This window comes from Castor canadensis, chromosome 14, assembly GCF_047511655.1.
Source record: "Castor canadensis chromosome 14, mCasCan1.hap1v2, whole genome shotgun sequence".
NCBI lineage: Eukaryota > Metazoa > Chordata > Mammalia > Rodentia > Castoridae > Castor > Castor canadensis.
Genome location: NC_133399.1, coordinates 34118110 through 34133486, shown reverse-complemented (window position 1 = coordinate 34133486; position 15377 = coordinate 34118110). Strand labels below are relative to the sequence as shown.

At 37.7% G+C, this 15377-nt stretch overlaps 1 pseudogene; it reads left to right on the top strand.

The window, feature by feature from the left end:
- The first annotated feature begins 2998 nt into the window (after positions 1-2998).
- Positions 2999-3595, top strand: LOC109699767 (olfactory receptor 1M1-like; annotated as a pseudogene).
- The last annotated feature ends 11782 nt before the right edge of the window (positions 3596-15377 follow it).

Below are 15377 nucleotides of genomic sequence, written 5' to 3'. Positions count from 1 at the left end.
ATACTCATTCCAAAACCCAATAATGATGCAACAAAAAAGAGAGATTTAGACCAATATCTTCAATAAATATGAACACAAAGATCCTTAGCAAAATACTGGGAAACAGAACTCAGCAACTACACATGAAAAATATCATACACCATGACCAAGTCAGTTTCATTCCCGGGAAACCAGAATGGTTCAATATACTTCTGTCATTCAGCTTAAAAGCAAGCAGGGACAAAAAACATGTGATCCTCTCTACCAATGCAGAAAAAGCCTTTAACAAAATTCAACACCCTTTCATGATAAAAGCTTTGAAGAAACAAGGAATAGAAGGAAGAGTTCTCAACGTAATAAAGGCAATATACAGCAAACCTATAGCAAACATTATGCTAAATGGAAAACAGCCATTCCCACTAATGCCTACTTTCCTCACTCCTATTCAATATAGTTTTGAAATTCCTAACTAGAGAAATAAGACAAGAGCAAGAAATAAAGGGAATTAAAACAGGAAAGGAAGAAGTAAGACAATCCCTATTTACATATGACATGGTCATATCCCTTAAAGACCATAAAACTCTACCAAAAACTATTAAAAATCATAAACACTTTTGGCAAAGTAACAGGATACAAAATTAACATACAGAAGTCAGTAGCCTTCTTATATACCAACAATTAACAGACTGATAAAGAAATTAGGGAAATAATCCCATTTACAATAGCCACAAAACTAATAAAGTACCTTGGAATACATTAAAGGAATGAAAATTAAAAACCAGTGGACAGAGAAATCAAAGAAAACATCGAAAGATGGAATGATTTCCCATGCTCATGGATTGGTAGAATCAACATTTGAAAATGGTCATACTTCCAAAAGCAATCTACATGTGAAATGCATTCCCTATTAAAATAATGACATTCTTCCAGAGGCAGAAAAATAAATACTAAAATACATATGAAAACTCAAAAGACCTCAAACAGCCAAGGCAATTATGTGCAAAAACTAAAATGCTGGGGATATCACAATACCTGACTTCAATCTATACTACAGAGTCATATAAAAGCAGCATGATATTGCCACAAAACCAGATGCAAAGACCAATGGATTAGAGTAGAAGACCCAGACATAAACCCACACATCTAGAGCCAACTGATCTTTGCAAAGGAGCCCAAGAATATGATGGACAAAAGATAGCCTCTTTAACAAATGTTGCTGAGAAAACTGGATATCCATATGTAGAAGACTGACACTAGAACCATATCTCTCACCCTGTGCCAACATCAGTTCACAGTGGATTAAGTACCTTAATATAAGCCCCGATACTTTGAAACAAATATAGGAAGTAGTAGGAAAAACAATAAAACAGATAGGCATAGGGAACAACTTCCTAAGCAGAACTCAAAAGTGTCAACATCTAAGAGAAAGAATAAACAAGTAAGACTACATTAACTAAAAATCTTCTGCACAGCAAAAGAAACAGTCACCACAGTGAAGAGACTGCCCAAAGAATGTGAAAAAAATTTTACCAGCTATTTATCTGATTAAGGGACTAATATGCCAAATCTAAAGGAAACGCAAAAAATTCAACCCCCCAAAAATCAACATCCCAATGAAGAAATGGACAGATGAATTAAATAGGGAATTCTCAAAGGAAGAGGTGCAAATGTCCACTAAATACATGAAGAAGTGATCAATATCTCTGGCTATAAAAGAGATGCTATTAAAACTATACTATGTAGTGACTCACACCTGTAATCCTAGCTAATCAGGAGGCAGAGATCAGGAGGATCACAGTTCAAAGCCAACCCAGGCAAACAGTTCATGAGACCCTATCTAGAAACAAAGCCATTACATAAAAGGGTCAGTAGAGTGGCTCAAGGTGTGGGCCCAGAGTTCAAGCCCCAGTACCACAAAAAAAAAAAAAAAAACCACCACACTATGATTTCTTCTTACCCCATTTGGAATGGCCATATTCAAGGGCAATAATAAAGGATGGCAAAGATGCAGTGAAATAGGAACACTTATACACTGTTGGAAGGAATGCAAATTAGTACAACCACTATGGAAAGCACTATGGATATTTCTCAAAAAAGATAAAGATAGAACTGCCATATGACACAGTGATACCATTTCCGGGCATCCACCCAAAGGAATATAAGTCAGGATACAGTAGAGACACATGTAGGTATGTGAAGTTCATCAAACACCAAGAAAAATGCTGAGGATTTAGTCAGCTAAATAATCTCTGCCTTGTATTTTAAGAGTTAAAAACCAAAACTCCAGCAGAGGTTGGTTCTGATAGCCCTGGAATATCAACTTTTATCACTTGTTCTCATTGACATATGTTTCATTCAATCATTTGCATACCTTATGACAGCGATTATTGTAAGCATCGGGGAAAATTGGTAAACAGGAGAGACAGAAACCCTTTTCTCACGATATAAAAAGGTGGAACAAGGGATTTGGGAGGTTATGTAACTGTTGTATGTCCTCAATATGGAGTGATGACTGAAGGAGTCAAAATTGATTAATGATATTCCTCTTGCACAGATTCCATAAATGTCTATGTAGGATAAAATTTTAAGAATTCTGTGCACATACAAACAATTCAGTTTTACTGTAAATATTCTATTTTTATACACAATGCAGTTTTATTCTGCCATAAAGTAAAATGATGTGTCAATTTCTAGAAAATACAGAGAACAAGTGATCGTGATGATTGACCTCAGTCATTCTCACAAAGATACAATTCACATATTTCCTCTAATATGCTGAATCAAGTGCCTTCTCTGTGCAGGTACTTGATAGAATGCTAAGACTCTGCCCTGGATGACGCAGATGACTCCTTTCTCCACACTTTTAAGTGTTTTTTTTCTTGCCAAACCTGTTTCTGTTGGATTTCTGGCAGGCCACAAACACTATACTCAAGATTCTAGTGAACATCCCAACCAAAAGCAAGTCAATTTCTTAACCCTCTTGTGTACCCACATGTGCTTTTACCATTTCTTTGGCATAATGGACAGTGTCCTAATAGCCATGATGGCTTATGACCAGTTTGTGGCCATTTGTCATCTCTTACATGACCCCACTCCTCTGTGGCCTGCTGGCTGGTGGCCCATGGGTGTTTTCCTGCTTCATCTCCCTCACCTGCATCCTCCTGACTGCATGTCTGGTTTTCAGCCATGACAATGAGCTACCCCACTACTTCTGTGACCTCACTCCTCTTCTCTGGCTAACTTGCACTGACACATCAGTGAACAAGATCATTGTGCTCATCGTGGCAGCAATGGTGACAGCAACACCGTTTTCATCCTGGCCTCGTATGGTTGTGTCATTGTGGCCATCATGAAGGTCTCTCTGGAAGTGGCAGGAAGAAGACATATTACTACCTGTTGCTCACCCCTCTCTGTGATAGCCACTTTCTATGGGACCACCATTGTATTCTATCTGTGTCCCTCCTCTATCCATGCAGCTGTGAAGGAGAAAGCCTCTGCAATAATATACACAGCAATCACCCCCATGCTAAACCTACTTATCTGCAGCCTGAGGAACAGAGACCTAAAGGGTGCCCTGAAGCAACTCATCAGCATACTAATTACCTCATCTTCCTGACTACGAGGACACTGGGGAATTTTCAGTGGATAGAATCTAAACATCTGGAATTCCATGTGTTGAATGAAGAGGCACTTTGAATTTAGAATTACAAGTTCAAAAGGAACTCCTTCATGGCCTTGTAACTATTGCACCAAATACCAGGAAACTTCTGAGTATGTGTGACACTGTCTTCCCAGCAAGATTGGTCTAGCACTTCAAACTGATTAGCCCTCATCTAGAATCATTTATTGCTCAACATGTAGTCACACATTGCTTTACAACAAAGGCAGATTCTGAGAAATGCATCGTCACATGATTTTCTCATTGTGGAACATCAAATGGTGCATTTACATAAACATTGATGGAGATATTCAATCACTGCAGATGGCTTTTGATATAATCAAGAGATGTGGTAAGGACTGGTAACATAACCCAGTATAGTGCACTTGCCAAAAATTCATGATGCCCTCGGTTCCATCCACTACATCATTGCAAAAAGGGATAGGAAAAGAAAAGAAGACAGATAAAGAGATAGAGAGAGAGTAAATATGAGATGAATGAAGATGTGCCAACATAGCACAGCTTAATGTTGCATGGTAAACTTTTTAAAATGTAAGTGGGGAGAGTATACCCTAAACAGCAATGAAATGTATAACATATTAAATACATAAACCTGTAACATGGTCATTTTTAATCATTATCAAGTATTGTGTATTTACTGTACATACTGTGTGTGCTAAACTTTGAGATGAAAAGCAGTGCAGCAGCATTGTCTACACCACAATCATCACAAATCCATGAGAAATGCATTTCACTAGGAGGTTACAGTAGCTTTGGGGGCACTAGATGATAAAAACCTTCAAATCCAATCTAATTGTCTTGGAACCCAGCCATGCATGCAGTCCATCACCAGCTGAAACATCCCTATGCATCATAGGATGCTATTTATTAAGTACCTATTCTGCATGTGTTGTTGATTGCAGTTATTAGGAAAGATGGGAACTCTATACTTTGGAGTTCATTGTTAAATGTGGAAAATTACATGGGACACATTGCTGCAATAAATGGAATAAGCCATGAGAGAAAGGATAGGATAAAATAGAGACATCTAACAGTGTCTGAAGAGGAGGTGAATAAATTCCTAATCCAAAATCCAGATTAAGAAGGTACTCATGGTAAGGGGAGAGCACATATGGGAGGTATGGGGATAGGTAAGAAACCCAAAACATGAAAATGTTTGATATCCCCACTGCAGAGGAACAACACAGAAACCTAAAAGTGACAGAGATCAATATGGAAAGGGGACCAGGAATTAGTGAAAAGGTCAGGTAGAGATGAATCAACTTGGGTTGTAACACATTTGTACATATAAGCAATGCTAAGAATATCTCTGTACAGCTATCCTTGCCTCAACAAGCAAAAACACTTTGTCTTTCTTATTATGGCTTATGTCTTCTCTTCAACAAAATTAGTGATAAAGGCAAGACAGGTTCTGCCTGGATGGGAGGGGGGAGAGGAGGAGGGTGGGGGGCAGGGGGAGAAATGGCCCAAACAATGTATGCACAAGTGAATAAATGAACAAAATTTTTTTAAAAAATAGACATCTTCCCCTATTAAAAAAAAAGAAGGTAATGTCTATGGAAAAGCATAGAGAAAAAGTATCTCATACAAAGAAAACAAAATAACAGAATGGGAAAATGTTAAAGAAGAAAGCATGTGAGAAATGCAATTTTCAATTATGGAAAAGGCCTTGGGAGAAAGACAAGGCAAGATGGGCTTTAGAAACCAACCTAAGAGTTGGGGACTTCTTCTAAGGACCAGGAAGTTAACTTGATATTTGGGGACAAAAGTCAGGGAGCCTGTGAATGAAATACTTCCCCAACCTTATTTATGAAGTAAATGATAGAGAATATACTAGGAAAAACATTGAGAGACACAAGGTAGAAGTAGAGAAAGATGTTCAGACATTTGCTAAAAGAATGAGAAATTTTCTGTAAACTCATTGCCAAAGGAAAATAGCTATCAATTTAATCATGAATCACTAAACCAGAAGAAACCTGAGACATGTCTCAATCATCATATATATATATATGCATATATAGAATGCATGTAAGCAGTAGTAGTGCTTTGAATGGAAATTATATTCATGCTTTGCAAGATTTTTACCTTTGCGTGTTCCTCCCAATTGTTCTTTACATCATTCTAAAGTCTCCATGAATCAATAGATTACATTTATACCTATTCTGAAGTATAAGTATTGTTTAGACTCATCTGGAGAATAAAAACTAAAATGAACTGAGTAGTACCTTGGAGAGGGCCAGAACTTTTCTTTCTTTTTAATGGTGCTGGGAATTGAACTCAGTGCCTTGAGCATGCTAGGCAAGCACTCTTCCCAGGACCACACCTCCGTCTCCAAGAAACTTTCAAATGATGGTAAGAACCTTGCATTATTTTATGCAGAACAGTTTGAATAATCACACACCAATTTGCTTTTGCTGCATTGCCTCCAAGAGAAAGTATTTCAAGTTTCTCATATGAACAAGTCAATCTCCAGACTTGGTCTTCCTGTTAATCTCTGTAAGTAAAAACAAAGTTTAGGAAGATAAATAAAATCTAATTTTTAGTGAATGTTTTGTGAAAAGAAAACACAGAACATAAGAATATTGGAGTTTGCTAGGAGGAATCCAAGAGTCTGGTCAAATCTTTTTGGGAGTAACAAAGCACCATGTGGCAGGAGAACAGCAGTTATCTCACTATGAAAGATGCCATTATTCAACTACCCTATGCATGGAAGTGGTTACCTTTATACTTCGGTGAGAACTGGAATTTCCAGAGACTTGTGAAATTATTACAACTTGGAGGCATCTAGAAATTTGTGAAAACTCATCTCCTTGTATCCAGCTTGAACTGAAACTTGTATTTATTTTACCCCCTCCTTCCTACAGGGAATGAGATATGCTGACTATACCAAGAAAATTGCTGAGGATTTTGTCAGCAGAATGATCTCTCTCATTCTCTTTTATGAAATAAAGTGCACCTCTCCACCAGAGATTTCTTATCACATCTATAAATATGTTTCATTCATTCACCAAGGTTTTAGCAAGTGCATAGTTTATGCCAGCAACTATTCTAGGCAGTGGTGAGAGAATGATAAAATAAGCAAGGTAGAATAAAAACCCTCTCTTATAAGTAAAACGGGGTGGCTCAGGGGATGTGGTGGGTGATGAATCAGTTCTATCTGTTGATTATGAAGCAGTCCCTTTGAAGAGGACTAAACTTTTCAAGGGCATTTCTGTTGTCTGGATTCTACATTTGTCCATGTAGAATAAAATTCTTAGGGTGGGGGTGTATGTGCAAGTGCCTTTATTGTAACCTGATATATTCCTTCAGCTATATTTTTAAGTATTTTTATTGTTATTGTTGTTGTGCTTGGAGGGTACAAAGGATAAAAATTCTTGACATACTCATGCAAAAAAGTCAGTTTTTCTGATGTATGTTAATTTTCAAAAATATGATGAAATATTCTCCTTGCCTTATGATTGGATTACATATTGATAATTCTATCCAAACTTGAAATACAAGAAGAAAATGGACTAAATAAGTAATCCAATTATAAATAGGAAAACACTTCTCATAAAAGAGTAGTGGTGGAGCATATACCTAGTATGCATGAGGCCCTAGGCACATACCTAGCACAGAAAAAACAGCATAATTCATAAGATGAAGACAGTCTGTGTTAAACATATAAAACAAACAGCCACTCCCAGTCCAAGAGAGAAAATGACAGTAAACAAAAATATGCATAAAAGAATGAGACAATTAGGAATGATTAGAAGGACATATCTGGCTGATATCACACAAATGGAGAGGTATTTTAATTGCAGGGTTCTTGAGGGACTCTCAGATAAGGACACTCCTGAGCTGAGAACTGCATCTAGTGAGGAATGATTTCTGTGAACAAGGTGAGGTGAGGGTGCCAGAAATGGGACCTGCACATATGAAGTGAGGAACAAGTTGGCTTTAAATACATATATGTACACATACATATATATGTATGCATATGTGTGTGTTCTCTCCTTGACAGTGGAACAAAATCCTACCAGCATTAAAAGTCCAGCATAGACTCAGCCTTAAGCAACTAGCAGTTAACATGTCATGGTTTTTGTATGACACAAACTGGGAATGACTTTATCTGGGTGTCTCTGGGTCACTGTTTCTCATAAAGCTACAATAAATGTTTCAATGGGGCTGTAGTCAACACAAATATTAATCAGGAGAGAGGGCATGTCCTCAGTCTCACTCTGAGAGGACATCAGTTCTTCATTGATATAAAACAGAAATTACTGTCCATAGGGACCTCTAAAGTGGGAAGTGGGAGACTTGAAGATGGAGGGGAACAAGAGAAGAAGAAATGAGAAAGAAGCCAGAGGAAGAAGAGAAAAGAGTAAGCCATGGAAGAAAGAAAAAAGGATGAATGAAGGAATGTAGGAAGAGAGAAAGAGAAAGGATGATGATGTGAAGAAGAGAAAGGAAGAGAATGAGGGAGAGATGGGAAATGGAAGAGGGAGAGATGGGAAATGGAAGAGGAAGTGTAAAGAAATGCAGGACAAGGAGATGAAAGAAGAAAGAGAGAGAGAGCAAAGAAGAGAAGAAGCAGAAGGAATTTGGGGAGGAAACAAATGCAGTTCAGAGTTCTTAATATCTAATAACAGACCTCACACATTTTATAAATACTACAGTTTGTTGGAAGCTCACCCTCAATGGCAGAGTTGGTACAAGAAATATCAGAATGTGTTTAGTAATCTTACAGGCTACGAATAGCCCAACATTCCCCTGCCTGGCTGCTCTCTTGGCCAGTCCACCCTCCAAGTCCTGGGAGGTTGAAGACTTTGACAAAGCTGGCATTAGTGTTGGTGGTACACGTACATGGACACAAGACTTTTGATTACTACAGTTCTAAGTGGAGTCACATGAGGGCAGCAGAAATATGTAGCTTAGATTCATCACTACACCATCCTGGGATCACAAACCCACCTTTGTCTTCCCACCGTAGTGGTGGGAAAAGGGTTGATTCTTTTCCTGTCCATACTAAAAAGTCATGCCCAACCCTTCTATGCCAAAAGACAGGTTAGAAAGAAAAGCATAGCAAATTATACGATCTTAATTTTATCTGATACAAGAAACTTCAGACTAAAAACCCAAAGACCCATGGTGAACTATACATTTCCTTGTTGAGGTCTAATAAAGATGGAACCAGGTAGAAAAAAGAATGAACCAAAACTGTGTGACTTAATGCTAATAGTACAAAGGGGTGTACCCTGAGCCAGACCTGTCTGTTCAGCTGCTTCATCACTCTGTGCAGCATTGTTCCTCATGGGTACTTGCCAGGTTTCCCTTTGAAGTAAAGGGACTTATGGTATATATCAGACAAGGTAGGTCGAGTAATTTCTTTTTATTTTCAGGGAATTTATTTAAGGACAATTTCAATCAGAAACATGGGCACAGACTGGGTTCAATGACCAGCTATGGGATAGAAAATTCTGCCTGGTTTAGGGAAAAGAGGAGATAGGGAAGTGAAAGGAGAATGGAGAGTGTGAGGTAGAAGGAGAACAACTGCAATCTTAATTTAAAATTAAATGATAGCAACTACAAACCTTTATAGATCAAGGTCACATTTGGGGCAACTAAGGCTAGAGGTGAAATATCATCTATCCAACTGGTGGGGACTAGAAAAGGAATTGGACAAGAGGGCCAGTGTGATTGCAGACAAATTATTGACAGTATAATGGGTATTTATGTCACTCAAAATGCATTCATTGGAGATGAGTGTTTCTCGTGTGCCCTTTACCTAGGAATTCATTGTTCCTACTTATCCTAAGGAGATGGCAGCCCAGACCCCCAAAATGCCTGTTATTGTTCACTGTACTGAACCCTATATATGCTATGATTTTCCCTATATACAAACCTATTGAATGAGGGCACCACTCACTGGCCTAATTAACTAATTTTTCCCCTCTCTGAACTTATTGTTGCCTGCTTAACTTGTTCTCCTGAGACTCTACCTCCTGTTGTAGACTGAGACTCCAGAGAATCACATAAAAATCTTAATGACAAGGATCTTCCTTCATCATAAACAATTCCCCTGCAAAGAGTGTTAACAAGGTCTTTGAAACTCCTTGTAAAAACCAGAGCAGAGATAATGATCACCCAGTCCACACTATGACAGGGACTGCTTATATATTCATACCTCCTCCTTCTGCTCCAATTCTTCCTGTATTTAGACCTAAAACTGAAGTCAGTATCTTGAGGATGGGCTGAAATGCTTACTTGCCCTGTTCCTGTGGCATGACACATTGATCAATCTCTCTCTGACCTTCATCATTTCTCTAGTCTTTCTTTGACCTGTCGTGGCAGACTTGGTGTTAGGCCTGTGACCTAGGACTCTGATTACTATACAGCAAAGCTTAATTTATAAATATGGCACATTAGTACTTTAACACAAGTATCTAATAATAGGAGAACAATTGTAACAACACAGTATAACCAAAGTTTTTAAAATATGTGAATCATTTTTTCTGAAATTTCCCAAGAGAATTCAATTACTGTCAGAAACTAATATATCATAAAATAAAACCATCAGTAAGCAGGGCAACAAGCTGTCCTTGAGAGACCATTCTCATGTTACAAACCCATGAGTATAATTAACATGTAAATTATAGACAATAATAAATCACAGATTTTTTAACAAAAGCAAAATTGGGTAAAGAGTACATCAAAGTTGTACTTTGCTTTTTAAACAAATGGGTTAAGATATCATTTACATATGTACTAACAGCCACACATTTAAAGTATACAATTCAATGGTTTTTAATTGACTCACAGATTAGCTGTGAAATTATCGATAGATTTCATCTTAAAACATCCTCATTATCCCAAAAAGTAACCCCACAGCCAGTGGCCAATCATTCTTTGTTTCATTCCAAGTCCTTGTCCTCTAGCCCAAGGCAACTGCAAATCTGCTTTCTGTCTTGTTGGTGGGTTGATTCTGGACAATTCGTACAAACAGAATCGTATTCTTGCCATTCCCCGGTATCTGGCTTCTTTCACTGAAAATAATATTCCCCAAGGTAGCATGCGTCAATTTTGCCTTTTTCATCACAATTAAATAATATTTCATTATATATATGGACCATATTGCATTCACAGATATTGGAGGTTTTTTTCACCCTGTGGCAATTATGAACAAGGCCAGCATAAATGTATTTAAAGTCCCCATGAAAGCAATAAGTTACACTTTTGCCTATTGTGGCATAATTTTCAGACCACTCAGAGACATACAACTAAAATGTAATGAGCAGTGACTTGGAAAGGCCAGAATATATTCTTTCTTTCTTGATGGTACTGGGGTTTGAACCCATGGCCTTATGTGTGCTAAGCAAGTACTCTACACAGAGCTTCACCTCAGTTCTACAGAAATTTTCAAAAGATGCTAAATAGCTTACATCGTCTTCTGCAGAATTACTTTCAGCAATCATGTATCTTCATTGCTTTTCCTTCTTTTATATCAAAAGAAATGAATTCCAATTTCTCAGCTGAACAAACATTTCCAGACTTGGTCTTACTGGTGATCTGCGTAAGTAAGAATATAAGTTGGGAAAAACAAAGAATGTCTACTTCCTGCTTGATAGCCTAGCAAAGAAGACACAGAACTGAAGAATGTTGACATTTGCCATGGGAGTCCATGAGTCTAGTTATGCCTCCTTTGGAGTAAGCAAAAGCCACATGGAAGATGATCAACAATTCTCTGTCCATGTGAATTTCCCCATTCTCCCACCATATGCACACAAGTGGTTAGAGGGATGGTTGGGAGAGAATGCAATTGCCAGAGACTTGGGAAATTATTAACTGGGGTGCTCCTAGATAGTTGCAAAACCTGTCTCTCTGCTCCTAGTTTGAGCTGAAGCATTTATCTGTTATACTGCCTCCCTTTCCTGGGAACAGAAGGTACTTCAGGTTCTGATAAAATTGGTGAGAATTTTATAAGCTGAATGATCACCGTCTCACTCAGTTTTAATAAATAAATAGCATAACCCCAATGCTGATGTCTCACCCCTGTTATCCTAGCTACTTGGGATGCTGAGATAGAGAAGATGACGATTTGAGGCCAACCCAGGGAAAAGTTAGGATGACCCCATATCAACCATTAGCTGAGTGTAGTAGCTGCACCTGTCATCCCAGATGCAGCAGGAACCATACAATAGAAGGATATTTGTCCAGGATGGTCAGGTAAAAAACGAGACTCTTTTTCCAAATAACCAGGGCAAAAGGGCTGGAGGCATGGCTCTATAGCGTGAGGCCCTGGTTTAAACCACAGTACTGACATGAATAGACTGCAGATGATAGATGGATGATAGATAGATAGATAGATAGATAGATAGATAGATAGATAGATAGGTATAGATAGATATGTGATAGATAGATAGATAGATAGATAGATAGATAGATAGATAGATAGATGATAGATATTAGAACAAACAACTCCAATTTCCATAGTTTGGTGACATCAATATATGTTTAATTCATTCACTCAAAAAATATTCACCAAGTGCCTGCTTTGTTCCTGCTATTATTGTAGGAACTAGGGTTACAGCTGTAAGCAGGAGAGACAAAAACCCTTTTCTTCTGACTACAAAGGGGTAGTTCAAGGGAGTGTTTTGAGTGATGAAACTTGAATATTCTGATTATAGAACAATGACTTTGAAGATTTCAACATTTTTAAATGGTGGTCCTGTTGCACAAATTACACTAACATGTACATAGGAAAAAATTCCAAGACTTATATGCTCATAGGAAAAGATCGGTCTTTCTAGTGTCAAATTTCAAAACTAAAATTAAACATTCTTCTTGACTTAGGATGAGTTTACATCTACTAAGGACATCATAGATTGAAAATACTGAAAGTTGAAAATGCATTGAACAAAAAAAAAGGTGGACAAGTGATCTAAACAGACACTTCTCAGAAGAAGTACAAATGGAAGTCAACAAATATATAAAAAATGCACAACACCTTTAGCCATCCTGGAAATGCAAATCAAAATTACGTTGAGATTCATTCTCACCCAGTTAGAATGGCAATCATCAAGAAAGCAAATGACAGCAAATGCTAGCAAGAATGCAGGGGGAAGAAAACCTACACACTACTGGTAGGAATGTCAATTAGTGCCACCACTATGGAAAGCAGTATGGAAGTTCCTCAAAAACAAAAAGCTAAAAACAGGCTTAGCTTAAAATTAATTGACAGCACTATTGGGCATATATCTGAAGAAATCAAAACCAGCATATAATAGAGGTATCTACACATCCATGATCATTTTGGCATTTTATAATAGTCAACATATGGAACAAACCTGGGTGAACATCAACAGATGAATGGATAAAGAAAATGTGATCTATATGCAATGGAATTTTATTCAACCATAAAGAAAAATCAAAGTATGACATCTGCAGGAAAATGGTTAGAACTGGAGGTGATCATGTTAAGCAAGATTTGCCAGATGTAAAAAGATAAGTGTCACATATTTTCTCTTATATGTGTGAACAAAGGAATTTTTTAAATGGCCAGAAAATAAAAGACAGACTTCTAGGGAAGAGTAAGATGAAAGGGGAAGAGGGAGAAAAGAGGGCAAAAAAAGAGAGAAGGAAATTATATTACTTCCATTTATTAAAAACATTTTATGTACTCTGACTTCTTTTTAAAAAAGATTTTAAAAAGAGGAAGATCTGGAGACAGGATGTAAGAGTGTGAATATGGTACAAATATGGTGTACACATGTATGTAAATGGAAAATGAGACCTGTTGAAACTATTCCAGGAGTAGGAGGAAAGACATAAAGAAGGATGATGGAACGGGTGAATTCATATATGATATATTATAAGAACTTTTGTAAATTTCACAATATATCCCCAGCAAAATAAAATCAACAATAATAAAGGAAGAAAGGGCAGTAGGGATAGAAGATACAATCAAAGCATGATACACATATGCATGGAAATGTCACAGTGACACCTATTAATTTGTGCAATTGACATTATTGAATCATTACAATGAAAATGAAAATACATTGAGTAATGGAAGGATCCTAGCACAGTCTAGACTATCATAAGCAAACAACACTTACATTAGCCTACTTTTTGACATCATTCAACACAAAGCCAATTTTTAATAATAGTTTGTCTCTTGTAATTTTTTTAATACAGCACAAAATAGGGTACAGAGTCAGATGTTTCCTCTTCTAATCATGTGACTGACTGGAAGCCAGTCACAGTCACTTCCCACTGCCATGAAAGAAAACATACCTCATACCACTACCCCAGGAAAAGATCAACATTCAAAGTGTGATTTCTTCTGAATGCATATTGCTTTCACATCGTTGCAATGTCAAAAACTGTAAGTCAAGTTCTGGGGCGTGGCTCAGTGATAGAGCATTTGCCTAGCATGCATGAAGCCCTGGGTTCCATCCCCAGCACTACAAACACAACAAAAAAATCATAAGTTGAGGACCACCTGTATTAAACCAAACAAAACAAAACAACCATTCCCAGACCAAGAGAGAAAACGATAATAAAGATATGCAAAAATGAACCAGATAATCACCAATCATGAGAAGGACATCAGAGCTATGATTTGATGACAGAGACAAATGGAGTAATATTTTAATGTGAGGATTGCTAAGGGACTCTCTAATAAGGAGGCTTCTGAACGAACATCTGAATCAAGCCAACAAGAACAGATCTGTGTGAGGAAGGAGGGTTCAGTGTGCCAGAAAGAAAAACCCCTATAGACAAAGTGAGAAACAAGTTGGTTTAAATATATTTCAGGGTCACCCTTTTATATACATGTTAGTTCACTTCCTCATCTTGGAACAAAATCCTACAAACATTTTACACTCAACATAAACTCAGCTCTAAACAATGTACAGTAAACATGTCATAGTTTCTATTAGGTAGGAAGCTGGAATAATTTTAGCTGGGTTTCTCTGGCTGAGAATATCTTTCAAAGCTTCAGCTGAGGCCTCAAGTGGGGCTGTAGTCAACCCATGTCTTAATCTGATAGAAAAATCTGTCCCCAAACCCACTCTGAGCAAATGTCAGGTATGGATTAATGGATTATAGCAATTCCTGTCCATGTGCACCTCTCCATGGGGTAGAGGAAGCAAGGAGAGATATGGAAAGGGAGAGATGGGGAAGAATTAGAAGAAGGAGAAGACAAAGAGGAGAATGAAAGGGGAAAAGAAGAAGAAAAGGAGGAGGAGAAGGAGAGAGAAGAGTCAGTCACGGTAGGAAAAGGAAGAAGGAAGAAAAGGAGGGAGAGAGAAAAAGGAGGAGGAAAAGGAAAAAGAATAGGAGCAATGGAAGAAAAGAGGAAAGAGAAGGCAGAGGAAGGAGGATGAAGAGGAGGATGAGACCCAGGAGGAGGAAACAAACAAAAGTCATGTCACAGTCTTTATAATCTGATACTAGACCTGAGACTCTTATCATTTATTATGTATTCTATAAATTGTTGGAAGCCCATAGTAAAGGGCAGTGACAGAAGAAATACCAGAAGGTATTTACACGTTTTAGAGGCTGCCCACCACACCATTCTTCTCCTAGTTGGCTACTTTCCAGATGATTTCATCATCTGTGTTACAGGAGTTTGAGGACTTTTTTCTAACTGGACATTGGCGCTGGTTTGTGTCCATGGAGATTGAAGTTCCAAATGGAGCCACACGAGGGCAGCACGAAAACGTGGCTTGGAGGT